Consider the following 16,081-nt stretch of genomic DNA (forward strand, 5'->3'; position numbering starts at 1 on the left):
CCTTTAAAAGCCTCCAAAGGACCCCTTCCTCCACGATACATTCCTAGAATCACCAAAGGAAGAATGGCAGCTTTTCCCAATCATGCCTTATCTAAAAAGGAAGTTCCAAAGACTTCACCATTTATCCGAGGCCCCATCAATGCACTTTCCTTTGGTATCTATACCTATTTGGACAATGTCCTCTACTTTCTTATCTGAAGCAACTTTAGCTCTGTAAGAATAGCACTCAAGTTGGCATCAGATTTGGAGCTCATATCTCAGCCCTCTTGACTTTGGTGTAGAGCCTCAACGTCCTCATATGAAAATGGATATTTATCATCCATCTAGATAATGGAATATTATTCACTGCTAAAAAGAAAGGAGCTATTGAGCCATGAGAAGACACACACAAGAACCTTAAGTGCATATCACTAGGTAAAAGAAGTCAAATTGAAAAAGGCTACATACTCTGACTCCACCTATACAATATTTTAGAAAAGGCAAAACTGGAGAAAGTAAAAAGATTAGCAGGTGCCAGGGGTTGAAGTGAGGGATGAATAGGTAGAGCACAAAGGATTTTTAGGGCAGTGAAAATATTCTGCATGACACTCTCATCGTAGATGCATGTCATTAAACACTTGTCCAAACTCACAGAATATATGACACCAAGAGTAAAACTTCAATGTAAACTATGGACTCTGATGTCAATGCAGGTTCATCAGTTTAACAAATGCTCCACTCGGGCAGGGGTGCTGATAGTGGAAGAGCTTGTGGGGGACAAGGGGGGTGTATGGGGAACTCTTTGTACTCTCTGCCCCTTTTGTTGTGAACCAAAAGATAGTCTAAAAAAATAACTTTTTATGGGTATATTATCATCACATAGTTCTGCAATGAGAAAGATAAAAGGGGATAAAGCGTGTAATCCCGCTTTACAGAGCATCAAGAACATGTGTGCTCAATGAATGTCAACTACATCTCAATGTCCCCTGCACATGTGTCTATCCCGCGAAATCGCCAATTCCAAGAAGAACTGGCATCACATGTGACCAGAGTGATCTAGAAAACACTTAAAAGAAATCTAAAAACATTGACTGTTATTATAAGGATAATGATTAGGATTTTGCAAGTTATATTATTTATGCTACTTTTCTTTATCTGTGCTTGCTTAAGGAAGTATGCACTTTTTCTGAAATTGACACAAGTTTTTAAACAATTTCATTTGTTACTGGTACACACACACACTGAAATCGAATGAGATTGAGCTAGTACTGGAGTCAGATTAGTGAGGTACTTGCTTTGGGCACAGATTTAAGGTGGAGTCAAAAATATCACTAACCAAGATAAATGATATTTAAAGCAGCATTCAAAGAATAAAATTAATGCCAAAGAGTCCATGATGAACACAATGCATTTTTTTAAAGACAGGATCAGAGTTACTGATTTTTCTTTTTAATATAGGTTCCAATATGGCATGGCATGGCACTGAAGTGACACCCAGATGCCTGCCTCAGATATTCCACAAAGGTTCACTTAAGCTGTTATTCAGGGTCCTCAGCTGCATCGATGGTACCAGAGGCATTACTAACACTGGTCTGTAATTCTGAGGACCAGCCACTTTGTTTTTATTTTTCATTTTTTATGGCCACACCCCGGCATATGGAAGTTTCCAGGCCAGGGATTCAATCCCAGCTGCAGCTCCATCCAACACCACAGATCCTTTAACCCACTGCACCAGGCCTGGGGTCCAACCCAACCCGAGCCTCCACAGTGACCCAAGCTGCTGTAGTCAGATTCTTAACCCAGTGTGCCACAGTGGGAACTCTAGGAGCACTTTCATAATAATGTTCACAACTGCTCTTTAACTTTTGCATTGGTGTCCATTAGAGGACTTGTTTTAGATAATGATTTTAGGAAGCACAAAGCTATTTATCTCCAATTTCTATCTCCAACTACCTTATTCTCTCCCTGTAATGTGGTAAAATGGTTCACTGGCCTTTTGTCATTTTTATCATAACCAAGATGTTCTCAGTCCAATAACACAAATCGAGATCTGACTTGGGCAAAGGGCCCCAGGGCTCACCCGAGCACAAGCACCAAAGTAAATGAATGGTGGTGTTCACGGCTCTGCTATTTACCTTCTAAAGTACAGTGACAGCTGGGAAACAGTGAGTAAGTAGCTGTGGGTGTGGATATATGGGGGGGGGCGGGTGTTCGAAGGAAGAGAAGCTTGAAAGGAAACTCTCCATGATCTCACTTTTCTAGATGACGCTTCGTCTCATCTGTCAACAACCAAACCCTAGGAGGACAATTAGCCAGCTCACTCTCTTTCTTGTGGAGATGATTCATCATTCATTCAACAGATATTTCCTGAGCATTTGCTACACACAAGGCACCATGCTTCACACTGTTCAGGGTGCAAAGTGCACAGTGTCAGTGTATAAGATGCAGGTCTGGCTCTCCTAAGAACTGCAACCTAATTTAAAAGACAGAATATACAAGAACCACCTTACAGTTGATAGCACTTGCACACAAATACCATTTTCACACTGGATCCTTACCATACAAAGGTATCTACCATCATTCCCATTTCCAAGATGAGTAAGTCATTTTTGTTTGCAAATGGTGAAGCTAAAATTAGAACCCAAATGTTCTAGGTCAAGATAATGCAGTTTGTGATGAGTTCAGAGTGGGTTTATAAATTACCTATGTGTTACAGGGGAAGATGAGTAATTGTGGGCAGACTTCTGGATGGTGTGGTACAAAAAGGAATCACAAGAGAGATGTGGAAAAAAAAAAAAAAAAGGACAGGCAAAAGGACGTTGGGAGAGTTGTGGTGACAGCTGAAATGAAGAAGGCAGGCATTTCAGAGAAGAGACTGGCAGGTACGATCAGCCATGGTAAGCAGTGCAGAGGACTCCAAGAGAATGTCTGCTTGGGAACTCATGTCAGATGAAACAATAAGATCAGATCAGGGACAGATTACAAAGTTTTAAATATATGGCTAAGAAGTCTGAACTTTTTTGGGTAGAAAAAAAGATTAAAATTTGAGACAGAAGAGTGGTGTAAATATTAATTTTAGAAAGATTAGTCTGCCCACAGATTGGATGCAGGGTCGTTTGGTGAAGAGAAACTCTGAATCCAAGAAACTTGCTACCAAGTTATTTCAGGGATCCTGACCTAGTGATGGACATGGAGAAAATGCAAAGAATGAACTACATGCCAGACACTAGATTAAGCATCAAGATTCTAAGGTGGAAAAGACAAGCCCATGCCCCTGAGAGGACCACAAGAGCTGGATAAAGAGCTACCAGCTGTCCTGGGGGAAAGTCGGGGAATTTTTTGTATAGAAGGATTAAGAGCCTGAGCTAAGCATGAGCATGAGGTTAGGCAGCAAAAAATGGAGTATATTTAGTCTAGAAGGAAACAGAGTATATGGATATTAAAGCAGAAATGGCACAGTGAGTTTTAAGAATTCCAAGTAATTTGGTAGGACTCAATGGTGAACCTGTGGGTTTTTCCCAGCTTTTTTTTTTGGGGGGGGGTGGGGATAATTGACACACAACATTGTATAAGTCTAAGGTGTATATTTTGATGATTTGATACACATTCACATTATGAAGTGGTTATCACAATAAGGTCAGTTAACACATCTGTCACCTCACACAGTTTTGGGTATTTTTTTGGTTTTTTTACAGCAAGGACCTTTAAGCTCTATTCTCACAGAAACTTTCAAGTATACAATAGTTAAGTAAAGTCACCAGGCTGTACCTTGGGTCGCCAGAACTTATTTATCTTAAAACTAGAAGTGTGTATGTAGCCTTCAATCAACATTTCCATGTTTTCACCACCCCGGCCCACCCCGCCCCTGGAAACCACCAAGATTTCTACTCTATTTCTATGAGTTTGGCTTATTTAGATTCCACATGTGAGATCATACAATGTTGCACTGAATTGGTAGCAGGAGGAAAATGAGAAGGGGCATCACTGTCCATATTAAAGTGTCGGAATTTCCGTCTGAAAAGGAGGTGGGGTGATCACATCACCTAAGCAAGGCAATGACAGGATCAGGACTCCGTCATAATTCTGAAAAGAGGATGCAGAAAAGACAGGAAGAAATCAAGGCTGGAGATAAGGAGTTTGTCAAGAGCAATCTGGCAGCCAACTAGGCAAAAGCAAAGCTGTGGTTGGGTGCCATTTAGGAGGAAGAACCATCTACTTCTAATGTTTTGTTTGTTTGCTTTTAAGGGCCACACTTGCAGCATATGGAAGTTCCCAGGCTATGGGTCGAATCAGAGCTGCAGCTTCCAGCCTACGCCACAGCCCCAGCAATGCCAGATCCGAGCTGCACTTGCGACCTACGCCACAGCACATGGCCAGGGATCAAACCCTCATCTTCACGGATACTAGTTGGATTCTCATCTGCAATGCCACAATGGAAACTCCCACCCCCTAGGTAAGAGAGGTCGCAAAATCCACTAACCACAGAGGACAAACAACTTCTAACTTGTATTCTACCTTCAACCATTTGAAATTCCCCTAAGTTTCTTGAAACACTCTCCTGAATATCTGAGGCCTGCCCTGGTTTCAGAGAGAGTGGCGTGGGAGACTGCTGACGGAGGTGCTGCTTATTTGTAATTGCTGGCTTCCCACCCACCCCCCCCAACACTTGGAGCAAGATTAACCTAAACCAAGAGAGAAAACACAATCTGAGCTGCTTATAAGGACCCTGAGACAAGAAAAGCATGTCTCATAAAAAGCTATCCTGAGATGTCACAGTTTTGACTGCCAAGAAGAAATTCATGTCTAATATTTTCTTCCACAGTCTTCTTTCCCAAGATGAGTAATTTTCAACCATTTGGCCTTTTCCTTAGGGTCTTACTCTTCCCTCCTCACATCGACCCTGGATGATGGCATCTCCTACTAACCATGCCGATGCCTCCTACTCATACACCCTGAATCTTCCCTTTCTTCCCCAATCTGTCAGAATAACTGTACCTAAGACTTCACGCTCTGCCACAGTCTGTCCTTCGATTCTGACAAGCAGCCTGATTACTGAAGCCCTCGGCCACCTTGCTGCCTGCTCACACGGCCAGCAGCCTCTTAACTATGTGTGTTCCCCACACATTATTGTGTCCTGCTGTGGTGATGGCCAACTCCTGCCTAGAATTTTCCCTTCTGCTTCCTCTCTGTAAAATCATATCCTTCCTTGATGTCCAAGCCACACTCAAGACTTATTTTTCTGAGGAAGTCTTTGTTATGATATCTCACTCTACATGCACACATACACACCACTTGTGGGTGCGGAATGTAATGACATGACATTATTAATGCCACACTTGTTCTGCAGTTATGTATAAAGGACAGGCTAGCTTAATGGTTAAGAGATTGACGTCCACAGCCAGACTGCCTGGATTACAATGACTTACAACTGCTGTGCTTCAGTGTCCTCAGCTGTTGAACAGAATTCATAATAGTACAGTAACTACCTCGCTGGCGTGTTTTAAAACAGAATGAGTTATTATATACAAAAACTTGGCACAGTGCTGGGCACATCACAAGCTCTATACAGATGTTAGCTGATGTTATTTTTATAATAGTGTAGTGGTTAAGAGCGGAGGGTTGAACATTTCTGAATCTGTTTATTTAAAATATGCACATCCAAGAGTTCACAGTGTGGCACAGTGGGTTAAGAATCCAACTGCAGTGGCTCCAGTCAATGCAGAGGCACAGTTTGATCCCCAGTCTGGCGCAGTGGATGGATTAGCAATGAGATCCCGCTGTGTAGCACTGGGAACTATGTTTAGTCACTTATGATGGAGCATGATAGTGTGAGAAAAAAAGAATGTATACTTGTATGTGTAAATGGGTCACCATGCTATGCTGTACAGTAGAAAAAAAAATAATGTATTGGGGAAATAAAATTTAAAAAAATTAAACACAAAGGTCTCTGGGGTTGGGGGGGGGGGGGAAGATCTGGCATTGCCTCGGCTATGGCCTAATTCGCGGCTGTGGCTTCGATTCAATCCCTGGCCCAGGAATTTCAACATGCCACAGGTGTGGTAATTAAAAATAAAAGCACATCCACACAGTGAATCAAAACTAGGACACAGTTCTACTGACTCCCAGGTCTTCTTTCCACTATAAAACATGGCATTTATTGTTTGCTTTTTATCACTTCTGTATACTGTGCAATCCCTTCTGAGGAGTACAGTGCACCAAGAATAAGAACAATTTCTTCATACCTTTGAAGTTCTTCTGCTGTCCCTGTCAATATCCCAGACCATCTCCTGAGTCCCTGAAGACCTAATATAGTTCCCAGGGCACAGCATGTGTTCAAGCAATGCAATTAATTACCTGTCAAATAATTTTTTAAATTTTAAACAAAAAAATTAGTTTACCCATTTATCACACCCTCCATCCCACATCTTGCAACCACCAATCTGTTCTTATCTATGAATTTGTTTTGTTGGGTTTTTGTTTTGTTGGGTTTTTTTGCACTGTTGTTTTTACATTTCATAGGTAAAACAGAGACCTGGTATCTGTCTGACTTATTTCATTTAGCATAATTCCCTCAGGGTCCACCCATATTGTCACAAACAGCCCGATTTCATTCTTCTCTATGGCTTAATAATAGTCCATTGTGTAGATATATACAACAATTTTTAAATCTATTCATCCATCAATGGGCACTTAACATTGTTTTAACATCTTGGCTATTGTAAAAAAAAAAAAAAATACTGCACTGAAATTGGGGAAGCATGTATCTTTATGAATTAAGGTTTTCATCTCCTTCAGATAAATACCCAGAAGTGGAGTTGCTAGATCATTATGATAGCTGTTTTTATTTTTTGAGGAACCTCGATACTGTTTCCATAGTGGCTGCACCAATTTATAGTCCCACCAATAGTGCACAAGGGTTTCCTTTTTTCCACATTCCTGCTGACATTTGTTATTACCTTTTTGATAAGAGTCACTCAAACAGCTGTGAGGTGATAGCTCAATATGTTTTGATTTGCAGTTCCCTGATGATTAGTGACGTTGAGCATCTTTCCATGAATCATATGTATGTCTTCTTTGGAAAAATGTCTATTCAGATCTTCTGCCATTTTTTGATCAGATTGCTTTTTGGTATCAAGTTGTGTGGCCTCTGTGTATTTTCGATACTGACCTCTTACCGGATATATGATTTACGATTGTTTTCTTCCATTGAGTAGGCTGCATTTTCATTTTGCTTATGGTTTCCTCTACTGTGCAGAAAACTTTTTTTTAACGATTAGTTTTTCCATTATAGCTGGTTTACAGTGCTGTCAATTTTCTACTGTACAGCACGGTGACCCTTTTAGTTTAACATAATCTCACTTGTTTTTATCTTTGTTCCTTTTGCTTTTAGTTTCAAATTCAAAAAAATCACCAAGACCCATCTGAAGAAATTACTACCTATGCTTTTAAAAATTTTTATGGTTTCAGCTTTTATAATTTAAATGTATAAAATGCTTTGAGTTAATTTTTGTGTATGGTGTCAGAGGGTGGCTTAGTTTCACTCTTTTGCATGTGGCCATCCAATTTTCCCAACACCATTTACTGAAGAGACTGTCGTTTCTCCATTGTGTATTCTTGTCTCTTTGTACTTGATCATACACATGTAGGTTTGTTCCTGGGCTGCCCATTCTGTTCCATTGATCTATGTGTCTGTTTTTATGCCAATACCATACTGTTTTAGGCACTATAGTTTTATAAAATAGCTTGAAAATGGGGAGTTAAAAGTCTCCAAGCTTTTTTGTTCTTTCTCAAGACTGCTTTGGGTATTTGAGATCCTCTGTGGTTCCATACAAATTTTAGGATTGCTTATATTTCTGTGAAAAATACCATTGGAACTTTGATACCGAGTCTAGATTGCTTTGGATGGTGTGAACATTTTAATAATTCTTTAATCCATGAGCATGGAATGCCAAACCATTTGTCTTCAATTTTTTTCATCAATGTCTTATAGCTTTTTATCTTCTTGGTTAAATTTATCCCTAGGTATTTTATTCTTTTTGTAAATGAGACTGTTTTCTTGATTTCTCTGATAGTTCATTATTAGCATCAAGAAGTACAGATTTCTCTGTGTTGTGTATCAATTTTTTCTCCTGATATGTCAATGGGCCTGTTTATTCTAACAGTTTTTTGAATGGAGTCTTTAGGGTTTTCTATACATAACATCATGTCATCTGCAAATAGTGACAGTTTTACTTCTTTCCTTATGATTTTGGTACTTTTTATTTCTTTTTCTTGTCTAATTGCTCTGGCTAGGATCACCAACACTGTTGAATAAAAGTGTTAAGAGTGGACATCCTTGTCTTACTTCTTAGAGGAAAAGTTTTCGCCTTTTCACCAGCTTTAGTTTTATTGATATTTCCCATTGTCTTTTTAGTCTTTGTTTCTTTTATTTTTACTTTTTGTTACTTCCTTCTTCCTATTAAGCTTTGGGCTTTTTTCTTTTTCTAGGCCTTGGAGTATAAAGTTTGGTTGTTTATTTCAAACTTTTGTTTCTTGAGGTAGGCATTTATCTCAATGAACTTCCTTCTTAGGAACTGCTTTTGCTGCATTTCATAAATTTTGATATGCTACATTTCCATTTTCATCTGTCTCAAGGTATTGTGATTTTGCCTTTGATTTCTTCTTTGATCCAATGGTTATTAGGCAACATGTTTTTTAATTTCCATATATTTGTGACTTTTCCATTTTTCTTCATGTAATTAATATCTAGTTTTTCACCACTGTGGTTGGAAAAGACATCCCATGTGATTTCAATCCTTTTAAATTAAGACTTATTTTGTATCTTAACATATGATTTATCTTGAAGAACATACCACTGCATTTCATAAGAATGTATTTCCTATAGTTTTCGATGGAATACTCTATAAATATTTTAAGTTCTTTTGTTTTTTTTTTGTTTTGTTTGTTTTTTGTTTTGTTTTGTTTTTTTTTGTCTTTTTGCTGTTTCTTGGGCCACTCCCGCGGCATATGGAGGTTCCCAGGCTAGGGGTCGAATCGGAGCTGTAGCCGCCGGCCTACGCCAGAGCCACAGCAAGGCAGGATCCCAGCCGCGTCTGCAACCTACACCACAGCTCACGGCAACGCCGGATCATTAACCCGCTGAGCAAGGGCAGGGACTGAACCCGCAACCTCATGGTTCCTAGTCGGATTCGTTAACCACTGCGCCATGACGGGAACTCCTAAGTTCTTTTGTTTAACATGTTGAGGCTAATACTTCCTTATTGATTTTCTGGTTGGATGATTAGACCCACTGATGCAAGTGGGGTACTAAAGTCCTTTACTATTATTATATTGGTATCTATTTCTCCCTTTAGTTCAGTTAATGTGTGCTTTATATATTTAAGTATTTCTATGTTTGGATGTATAAATAGGTTAATCCAGCAAGAAGATATTATATTTGTGACTATCATATAATGCCTTTGGTCTCTTATTAGAGTTTGTTTTAAAGCCTATTTTGTATAAGCATAGTTACTCCAGCCTTCTTTCATTTACATTTGTGTAGAACTTTTTCAGTCCTTCATTTTCAATCTGTATGTGTCCTTACATCTAAAGTTTGTCTCTTCTAGGCCACGTATAAATAGGCCTTTTTTTAATCCATTAAGTGACTCTGTCTTTTGAGTAGAGCATTTAGTCCATTTAAAACATTATTGACAGGTATGTGTTTATTGCTCTTTTGCTAACTGTTTCCTAGCTGTTTTTGTAGTTTCTCTCTGTTCCTTTCTCCTTTTTCTCTCTTTCTGCATGGTTTAATTACTTCTTTAGTGGTATGCTTATATTCCTTTCTCTTTACCTTTGCTGTATTTACTACAGGTTTTTGGTCTGTGGTTACCATGGGGCTTATATGTAACAACTTAAACGTTTAACAATCCATTTTAAGCTGTTAATAACTTAAGCTTGATCCCATTCTCAAGCTCAACATTTCTAATCTTCCCCCCTGCACCTTTTATGTTTTTCATGTCATATCTGATATCTTTTTGTCTTGTAAGGGTTGGTTTCATGTCATTTATTTATCCAAAAAACTTTTCTCAATGGTTACAGCAGTAGTAAGAAGCAGCAAAGATCAACTCTAGTCATTGAATGGTGAGTCCAAACAAACCTAGAAACTTACAGCCTTTGAGGCTAATGAGATCCTTCCAGCCCAGATTCTCCATTTCTCACAGTAACTCCTATGTACACCTTGGCATTACAGAGACCACAGCCTGGATTCAGGTGTCTAAGGATGTGTTTCATTATATTCTCTTCCGTTCCCTTTCCTTCCTTTCCCCTCTATTCTCTCCCTTATTTGCTTCCTTCTTTCCTTGCCTGCCTTCACTACATTTTTTCCCCAAAAGACATAAGCGGCATTTCTTCACACGTGTATAGTTTTTCAAGTACTTTACAGAGTTCAAAATATTTCCTTAGTTTTCTCACTTTATCTTTCATATCAGCCCCCATGAAAAAGAAACAGCAGCCATTTTTACAACTATTAAACAGAAACCCCAGGGAGGTCACACAATGAGTAAAAAATCCAGGAAAAGGACCTATTATCATCAATTTATTCATATTGAGATCTATGATATAAAATTCATTATGAATTCTTACAGGGAGCTGGACTCTGGCCAGGATGGATTTCTACACCAATGGTCCTCACCAGCATCAGATGCTCCTAAACCACTAAAACTCGGAGGTCAGCTAGATGAGATGCAGGCTATTCACAACAGTTTCTAGAAAGTACTCAGAGAGGATCTGAAAAGTACAAGTTGCTTCTCAGAGAACACCAGACTTTCCATTTCTGTCTTAATTCTTTGGCGAGGCCAGCCACAGGAAATGTTAAGTGCCCTCTTATCTCAAGCATCTCTCATCAAGCAAGAGATCATCTATTTCTCTTCACTGTTGCTGCACATATTCTATTACAATATGTATAATACTTCAATTCATTTATTTGTATACATGACTATCTTGAACAGCTAAACTCTTAGCTCTTAAATACTGAGATTTAGCCAAGCATCCCCAGGCCCCTGACAGTGTGTACTGAATGAATAAATTTGTTAATGCACTACTGTACTATACTGTATTTCCTCCAAGATACAGCAGGAACCCAGAAGCAGAAGGAAGGAAAGTGAGCTGATTTCAGTACTCTCTTCCCTTCTGGCCCTGAATTCTACACTTAAAGAGATGTGGAGTGAATTTCACCATCAGACCTAGTAAGGGATTCCTTAGGATAATACCAGAGGCGCTTGATAATTTGACTTTTCACTGATGTAGAGATAGAGAAGCAAAGGACAATGGTTCTTACTGGAGCAATTATAACTAGACTTACCCAGAACGTAAATTATTCCCTCAAATACATATGAATGCTTCAAAAATGTTTACAGTAAAAAGTTTCCACTTACTAGTTAAGATGTGTGAGAATGCTGAAGTATACTCTTTGGTCTTAAAGAATTAGCATGGCTTCTAAAGGAAACTAACCTCCCTGAGAAGGGCTTTTTTTTTTTTTTTTTAAATATAGTGGATGAATCGGCCCCTACACCTACGCTACTATTTATGAAAAAGCACCATGCTAAGAATAACACCTGTGCAGAGAGAAGAGAGGATGGTACTTGGTTCTAAGGCTTTGCCATTGAATCCTTCAGTCGCCGATCATTTCTTCTGGATCTCAATTCAAGAATATGAAATGTGGGGAAAGAGGCTAGTGTATGTACAGACAAACACCCTCTCTGTGAGGAAGTGAGGTTTCCCTTCACTCTGAGCACAATCAAATATCTGATTTACAACAGAACATAGGCTGCAGCATGGGAGAGGAGGACTGTTGTAACTCTCTAATACAGTCTTGACACAAACAGGAAGCAGGGAGATGAATGCTAGAGAATGCAAATAAGACTGCCTGTGTGTTGAAGCCCTGGGAGAACAGGAAGGGATGTGAATTATAACATTTGTTTTGCTTACTGTACGCCTCTCTCCTGATGAGCCAGCCCTGAGACATTCCACAAGCAAGTGAAGGGGAAAGTTTTTTTAAAAAAGCAACTTTCATGGAAACCCACAAGTGAATACTTGATCTTACTCTATTTCAATCTGTTTCTTTAAGAACTTTTTCCATAAACGCAGGCCTGAGAGCTGAGCAGTACGTGCATGGGGGCCACCTTCCGAGGGCTCCGAGACCTCCATGTTCCAGACCCAAGCCAAGAAAAACACAGATTTGGAAAAACGATCACCTCAAAGGGGCTGCTTTCCATCATCTGCAACTTCATATCAGGGGAAACGTGCATGCACAAAATCCCAGGGACCCAACTGTATCCTGACATCTTCCCTAGAAGAGTCCACAGAGAGTTAATCAGCTTTTGTGGAGCCACAGCTGGCTTCAAACCCAGGTAGGAATATGTGAAAGTTTTAGGCACTCCCCACATTCAAAAAGTCTGTGATTTTGTGTGCTTTCCTTGGCACAGAGTCCCCATCAGTTCAAGCCCCCAAGATGATACCCCTACAACAGAATATTTCAAGTGCAAACAACCCTGCCAGCTGAAATGCTGGAATCCTTAAAACTGGGGAACAATATACAATAGAATCAGAAATCCAGAGCTGGGAAGGGGTTTAGGAAATGATTTAGTGACACTTATATCCCAAGCAACAGAATCAGAAATCAAAAAGTAGGATGATATCAAACTAAAATGTTTCTGCACAGCAAAAGAAACCATCAACAAAGTAAAGAAAAACGAGCTGTGGAATAGGAAAAAGTATTTGTTAGCCACGTATCTAACAATAGGGGTTAATATCCAAAAAATATAATAAAGAACTCATGGAACTCAACACCAAAAAAACAAAACAAACCCAGCAACAAAAAACAGCCCAGTTAAAAAAACAAACGGGCAAAGCAATTAAATAGCTATTTCTCCAGAGACAACACACGAAAGGCCAATGCATACATGAAAAGATGCTCAGCATCACTAGTCATTAGAGAAATGAAGTTAAAACCATAATGAGATAGCACCCCAGGCCTGTCAGAGTGGCTATCATTAAAGAGACAAGAGGTTAAAAAAGGCTGGTGAGGATGTAGAGAAAGGGGAATCCTTGTATACTGCAGGTGAGATTTTCAACTGATACAGAGCCTTTTTGAAAAACAGTATGGAGGTCCCCAAACAATTAAAAATAGAACCACCACATGATCCAGCAACCCACTTCTGGGAATATATCCAAAGGTAATGAAAACACTAACTCAAAAATGTATCTGCACCCCCACACTCATAGCAGCATTATTTACAACAACCGAGACATGGAAATAGCTAACGTGTCCATCAATGGATGAAAGACTCAAAGTTGTGGTGTGTGTGTATATAGACACATATATATACTCAAAGGGAATATTACACACATATACATACACATACACAAGGGATTATTATTCAGTCATTAAAATATGAGGAAGTCCCAGTATTTGTGAAAAGATGAATGGGCCTTGAAGGTATTCATGCTAAGTGAAACCAAACTCAAACTCGCAGAAAAAGAGATCAGACTTGTGGTTGCTAGAGCTGAGGGGTGGTGGGAGGTGTAAGGAAAAAAGGGGTCAAAATGAACAAACTTCCAGTTATAAGAGAAATAATTATAAGGTATGTAACAATGCATCTAACGCTACTGTAAGCTGTTGAGAGTCAACACTAAGAGTTTTCATCACAAAGGGAAAATTATTCTCCACTTTTCAGATGGTAGATAAACATATTGTGGTGACCATTTCACAATATTTGTAAATCAAACCATCATGTTGTATGCCTTAAACTTATACAATGATGTACGTCAATTATTTTTCAATAAAATTGGGAAAAAAGAAATAGTCCAGGTCAGCACACAGCACTTTGATGTAGTATCTAAGCAATACCCAAGAACTGGGTGCTGGTGTCATTTTAATAGCCCTTTACAGAGTAAAATTAAAAGAGAGCTACTTTCTTTGGTGTGATCTTAGGCTCAATGGAAATCTTTCCTTAGCTAAGTGTAGCTTCAAAAAGTTCGCACAAATGGATAAAGGGGTGTGTGTGTGTCTGTGTGTGTATACATATATAAAATGGAGTATTTAGCCATATAAAAGGGAATTTTGCCATTTGCAACACGGGTGACTTAGAAGGTATTAATGCTTAATGAAGTAAATCAGACAAAAACAAATACTGTGTATTATCACTTATATGTGGAATCCAAAAAAAATAAGACTTAGTGAATTTAACAAAACAGAAACAGACTCACAAATATAAGTCAACGAACTAGTGGTTACCAGAGGGAAGGGGGAGGGTCAAGATTGGGATAGGAAATTAAGAGGTATGAACTAATATGTATAAAATAAATAAGCTGTAGGAATATGTGAACAGAACAGGGAATATAGCCTATATTTTATAATAACTATAAATCAAGTATAATTTTGAAAACTTTTGAATCACTATGTTATATACCTGACACTTACATAATATTGTAAAGCAAAAAAGTTCACAAATTGGGATTGTTCAACCCAACAAAATGGGCCTTGTTACAAAGCTACAGTTATAGCTATTCTTTTTTCTTGATTTTATATGTTACACTTCAAACAGAATTAAGACCCAACAAAAAAGCTTCAAGAATAAAGATGTTTGCTGTAAATAATCTTCATTGCATAACAAAATACTAAATGAATGAATGTTCTTTAGAAGATCTTAGGATATGCATGTGATAGGACAGCTTTAGAAAGGACATGGAAAACTGATTGCCAAAGCATTATTTGAAACCTCCCTTAAATTCAACGTAATACTAAACAGAACATCCTCTTCATGGTGATGCTAACCTCTTTTAAAAATGAATCAGGGAGTTCCCGTTGTGGCTCAGTGGTTAACGAATCCGACTAGGAACCATGAGGTTGCGGGTTCGGTCCCTGCCCTTGCTCAGTGGGTTAAAGGATCCGGCGTTGCCGTGAGCTGTGGTGTAGGTTGCAGACGCGGCTCGGATTCCGAGTTGGTGTAGGCCAGTGGCTACAGCTCCGATTCAACCCCTAGCCTGGGAACCTCCATATGCCGTGGGAGCGGCCCAAGAAATAGCAACAACAACAACAACAACAAAAGACAAAAGACAAAAAAAAAAAAAAAAAAATCAAAGTAAAAACCCATTAATTTGGGTCACATTAATCCAAATTAATGGTCATTCAACCAAGCAGCTAAAGTTAACTTTTACACTGCTAATTCTCTTAAAGAAAAAAAAAAAAAAAAGAAAGAAACTTCTGTGCAATTGACACTTCCGCAGAGCAAATGAAGCCATTAAGGAAAAAAAAAAAAAAACCTTATGAAGTGGGAAAAAATACTTACACACCATATAAGGAATTAACATCCAAAATATACAAGGGACTTACACAACTCAATAGCAAGAAAACAACCCAATTTACAAAGAGGCAAAGGATCTGAACAGACATTTTTCCCAAGAAGATATACAAATGGGTCAATGGGTACATGAAAAGGTGCTTGACAATATCAATCATGAGAGAAATGCAAATCACAACCACAATAAAATATCCCCTCACAGCTATTAGAATGGCTCTCATCAAAGACGAGAGACCCCGTCGTGGCTCGGTGGTAACGAACCCGACTAGTATCCATGAGGAAGAGGGTTCCATCCCTGGCCTTGCTCAGTGGGTTAAGGCTCCAGCATTGCTGGGACTGTGGTGTAGGCCAGCAGCTGCAGCTCTGATTTGACCCCTAGCCTGGGAACTTCCATATGCTGCAGGTCCAGCCCTAAGAAGACAAACACACAGGATAAAGACGAGATACAAATGCTAGTGAGGATACAGAAAAAAAGAAACCCTTGCATGTGATTCACTGGAATGTTAACTGGTATAATCATTATGGAAAACAGTCTGGAGATTACTCAAAAAATTAAAAAAACAGCCACCATATGATCCAGCAATCTCAGTTCTGAATATATATTTAAAAGAAACAAAATCATTATCTCAAAAGAGGTATCTGTACTCCTGTGCTCACTGCAGCATTATTCACAATAGCCCAAGTACAGAAATAATCCAAGGGTCTACTGATGGATGAATGGTTCAATAAATGGATACATAATGAATTATTCTTCAGTCTTGGAA

At 38.9% G+C, this 16,081-nt stretch overlaps 1 protein-coding gene across 2 annotated transcripts in view; it reads right to left on the bottom strand.

Annotated features, from left to right (window-relative positions):
- The window catches only part of LOC102164776, a 341,561-nt gene that overhangs the window by 142,187 nt on the left and 183,293 nt on the right, over nt 1–16,081 (bottom strand). The gene's annotated exons all lie outside the window — the stretch shown is intronic.

Source organism: Sus scrofa, chromosome 9 (assembly GCF_000003025.6).
Source record: "Sus scrofa isolate TJ Tabasco breed Duroc chromosome 9, Sscrofa11.1, whole genome shotgun sequence".
Lineage (NCBI taxonomy): Eukaryota > Metazoa > Chordata > Mammalia > Artiodactyla > Suidae > Sus > Sus scrofa.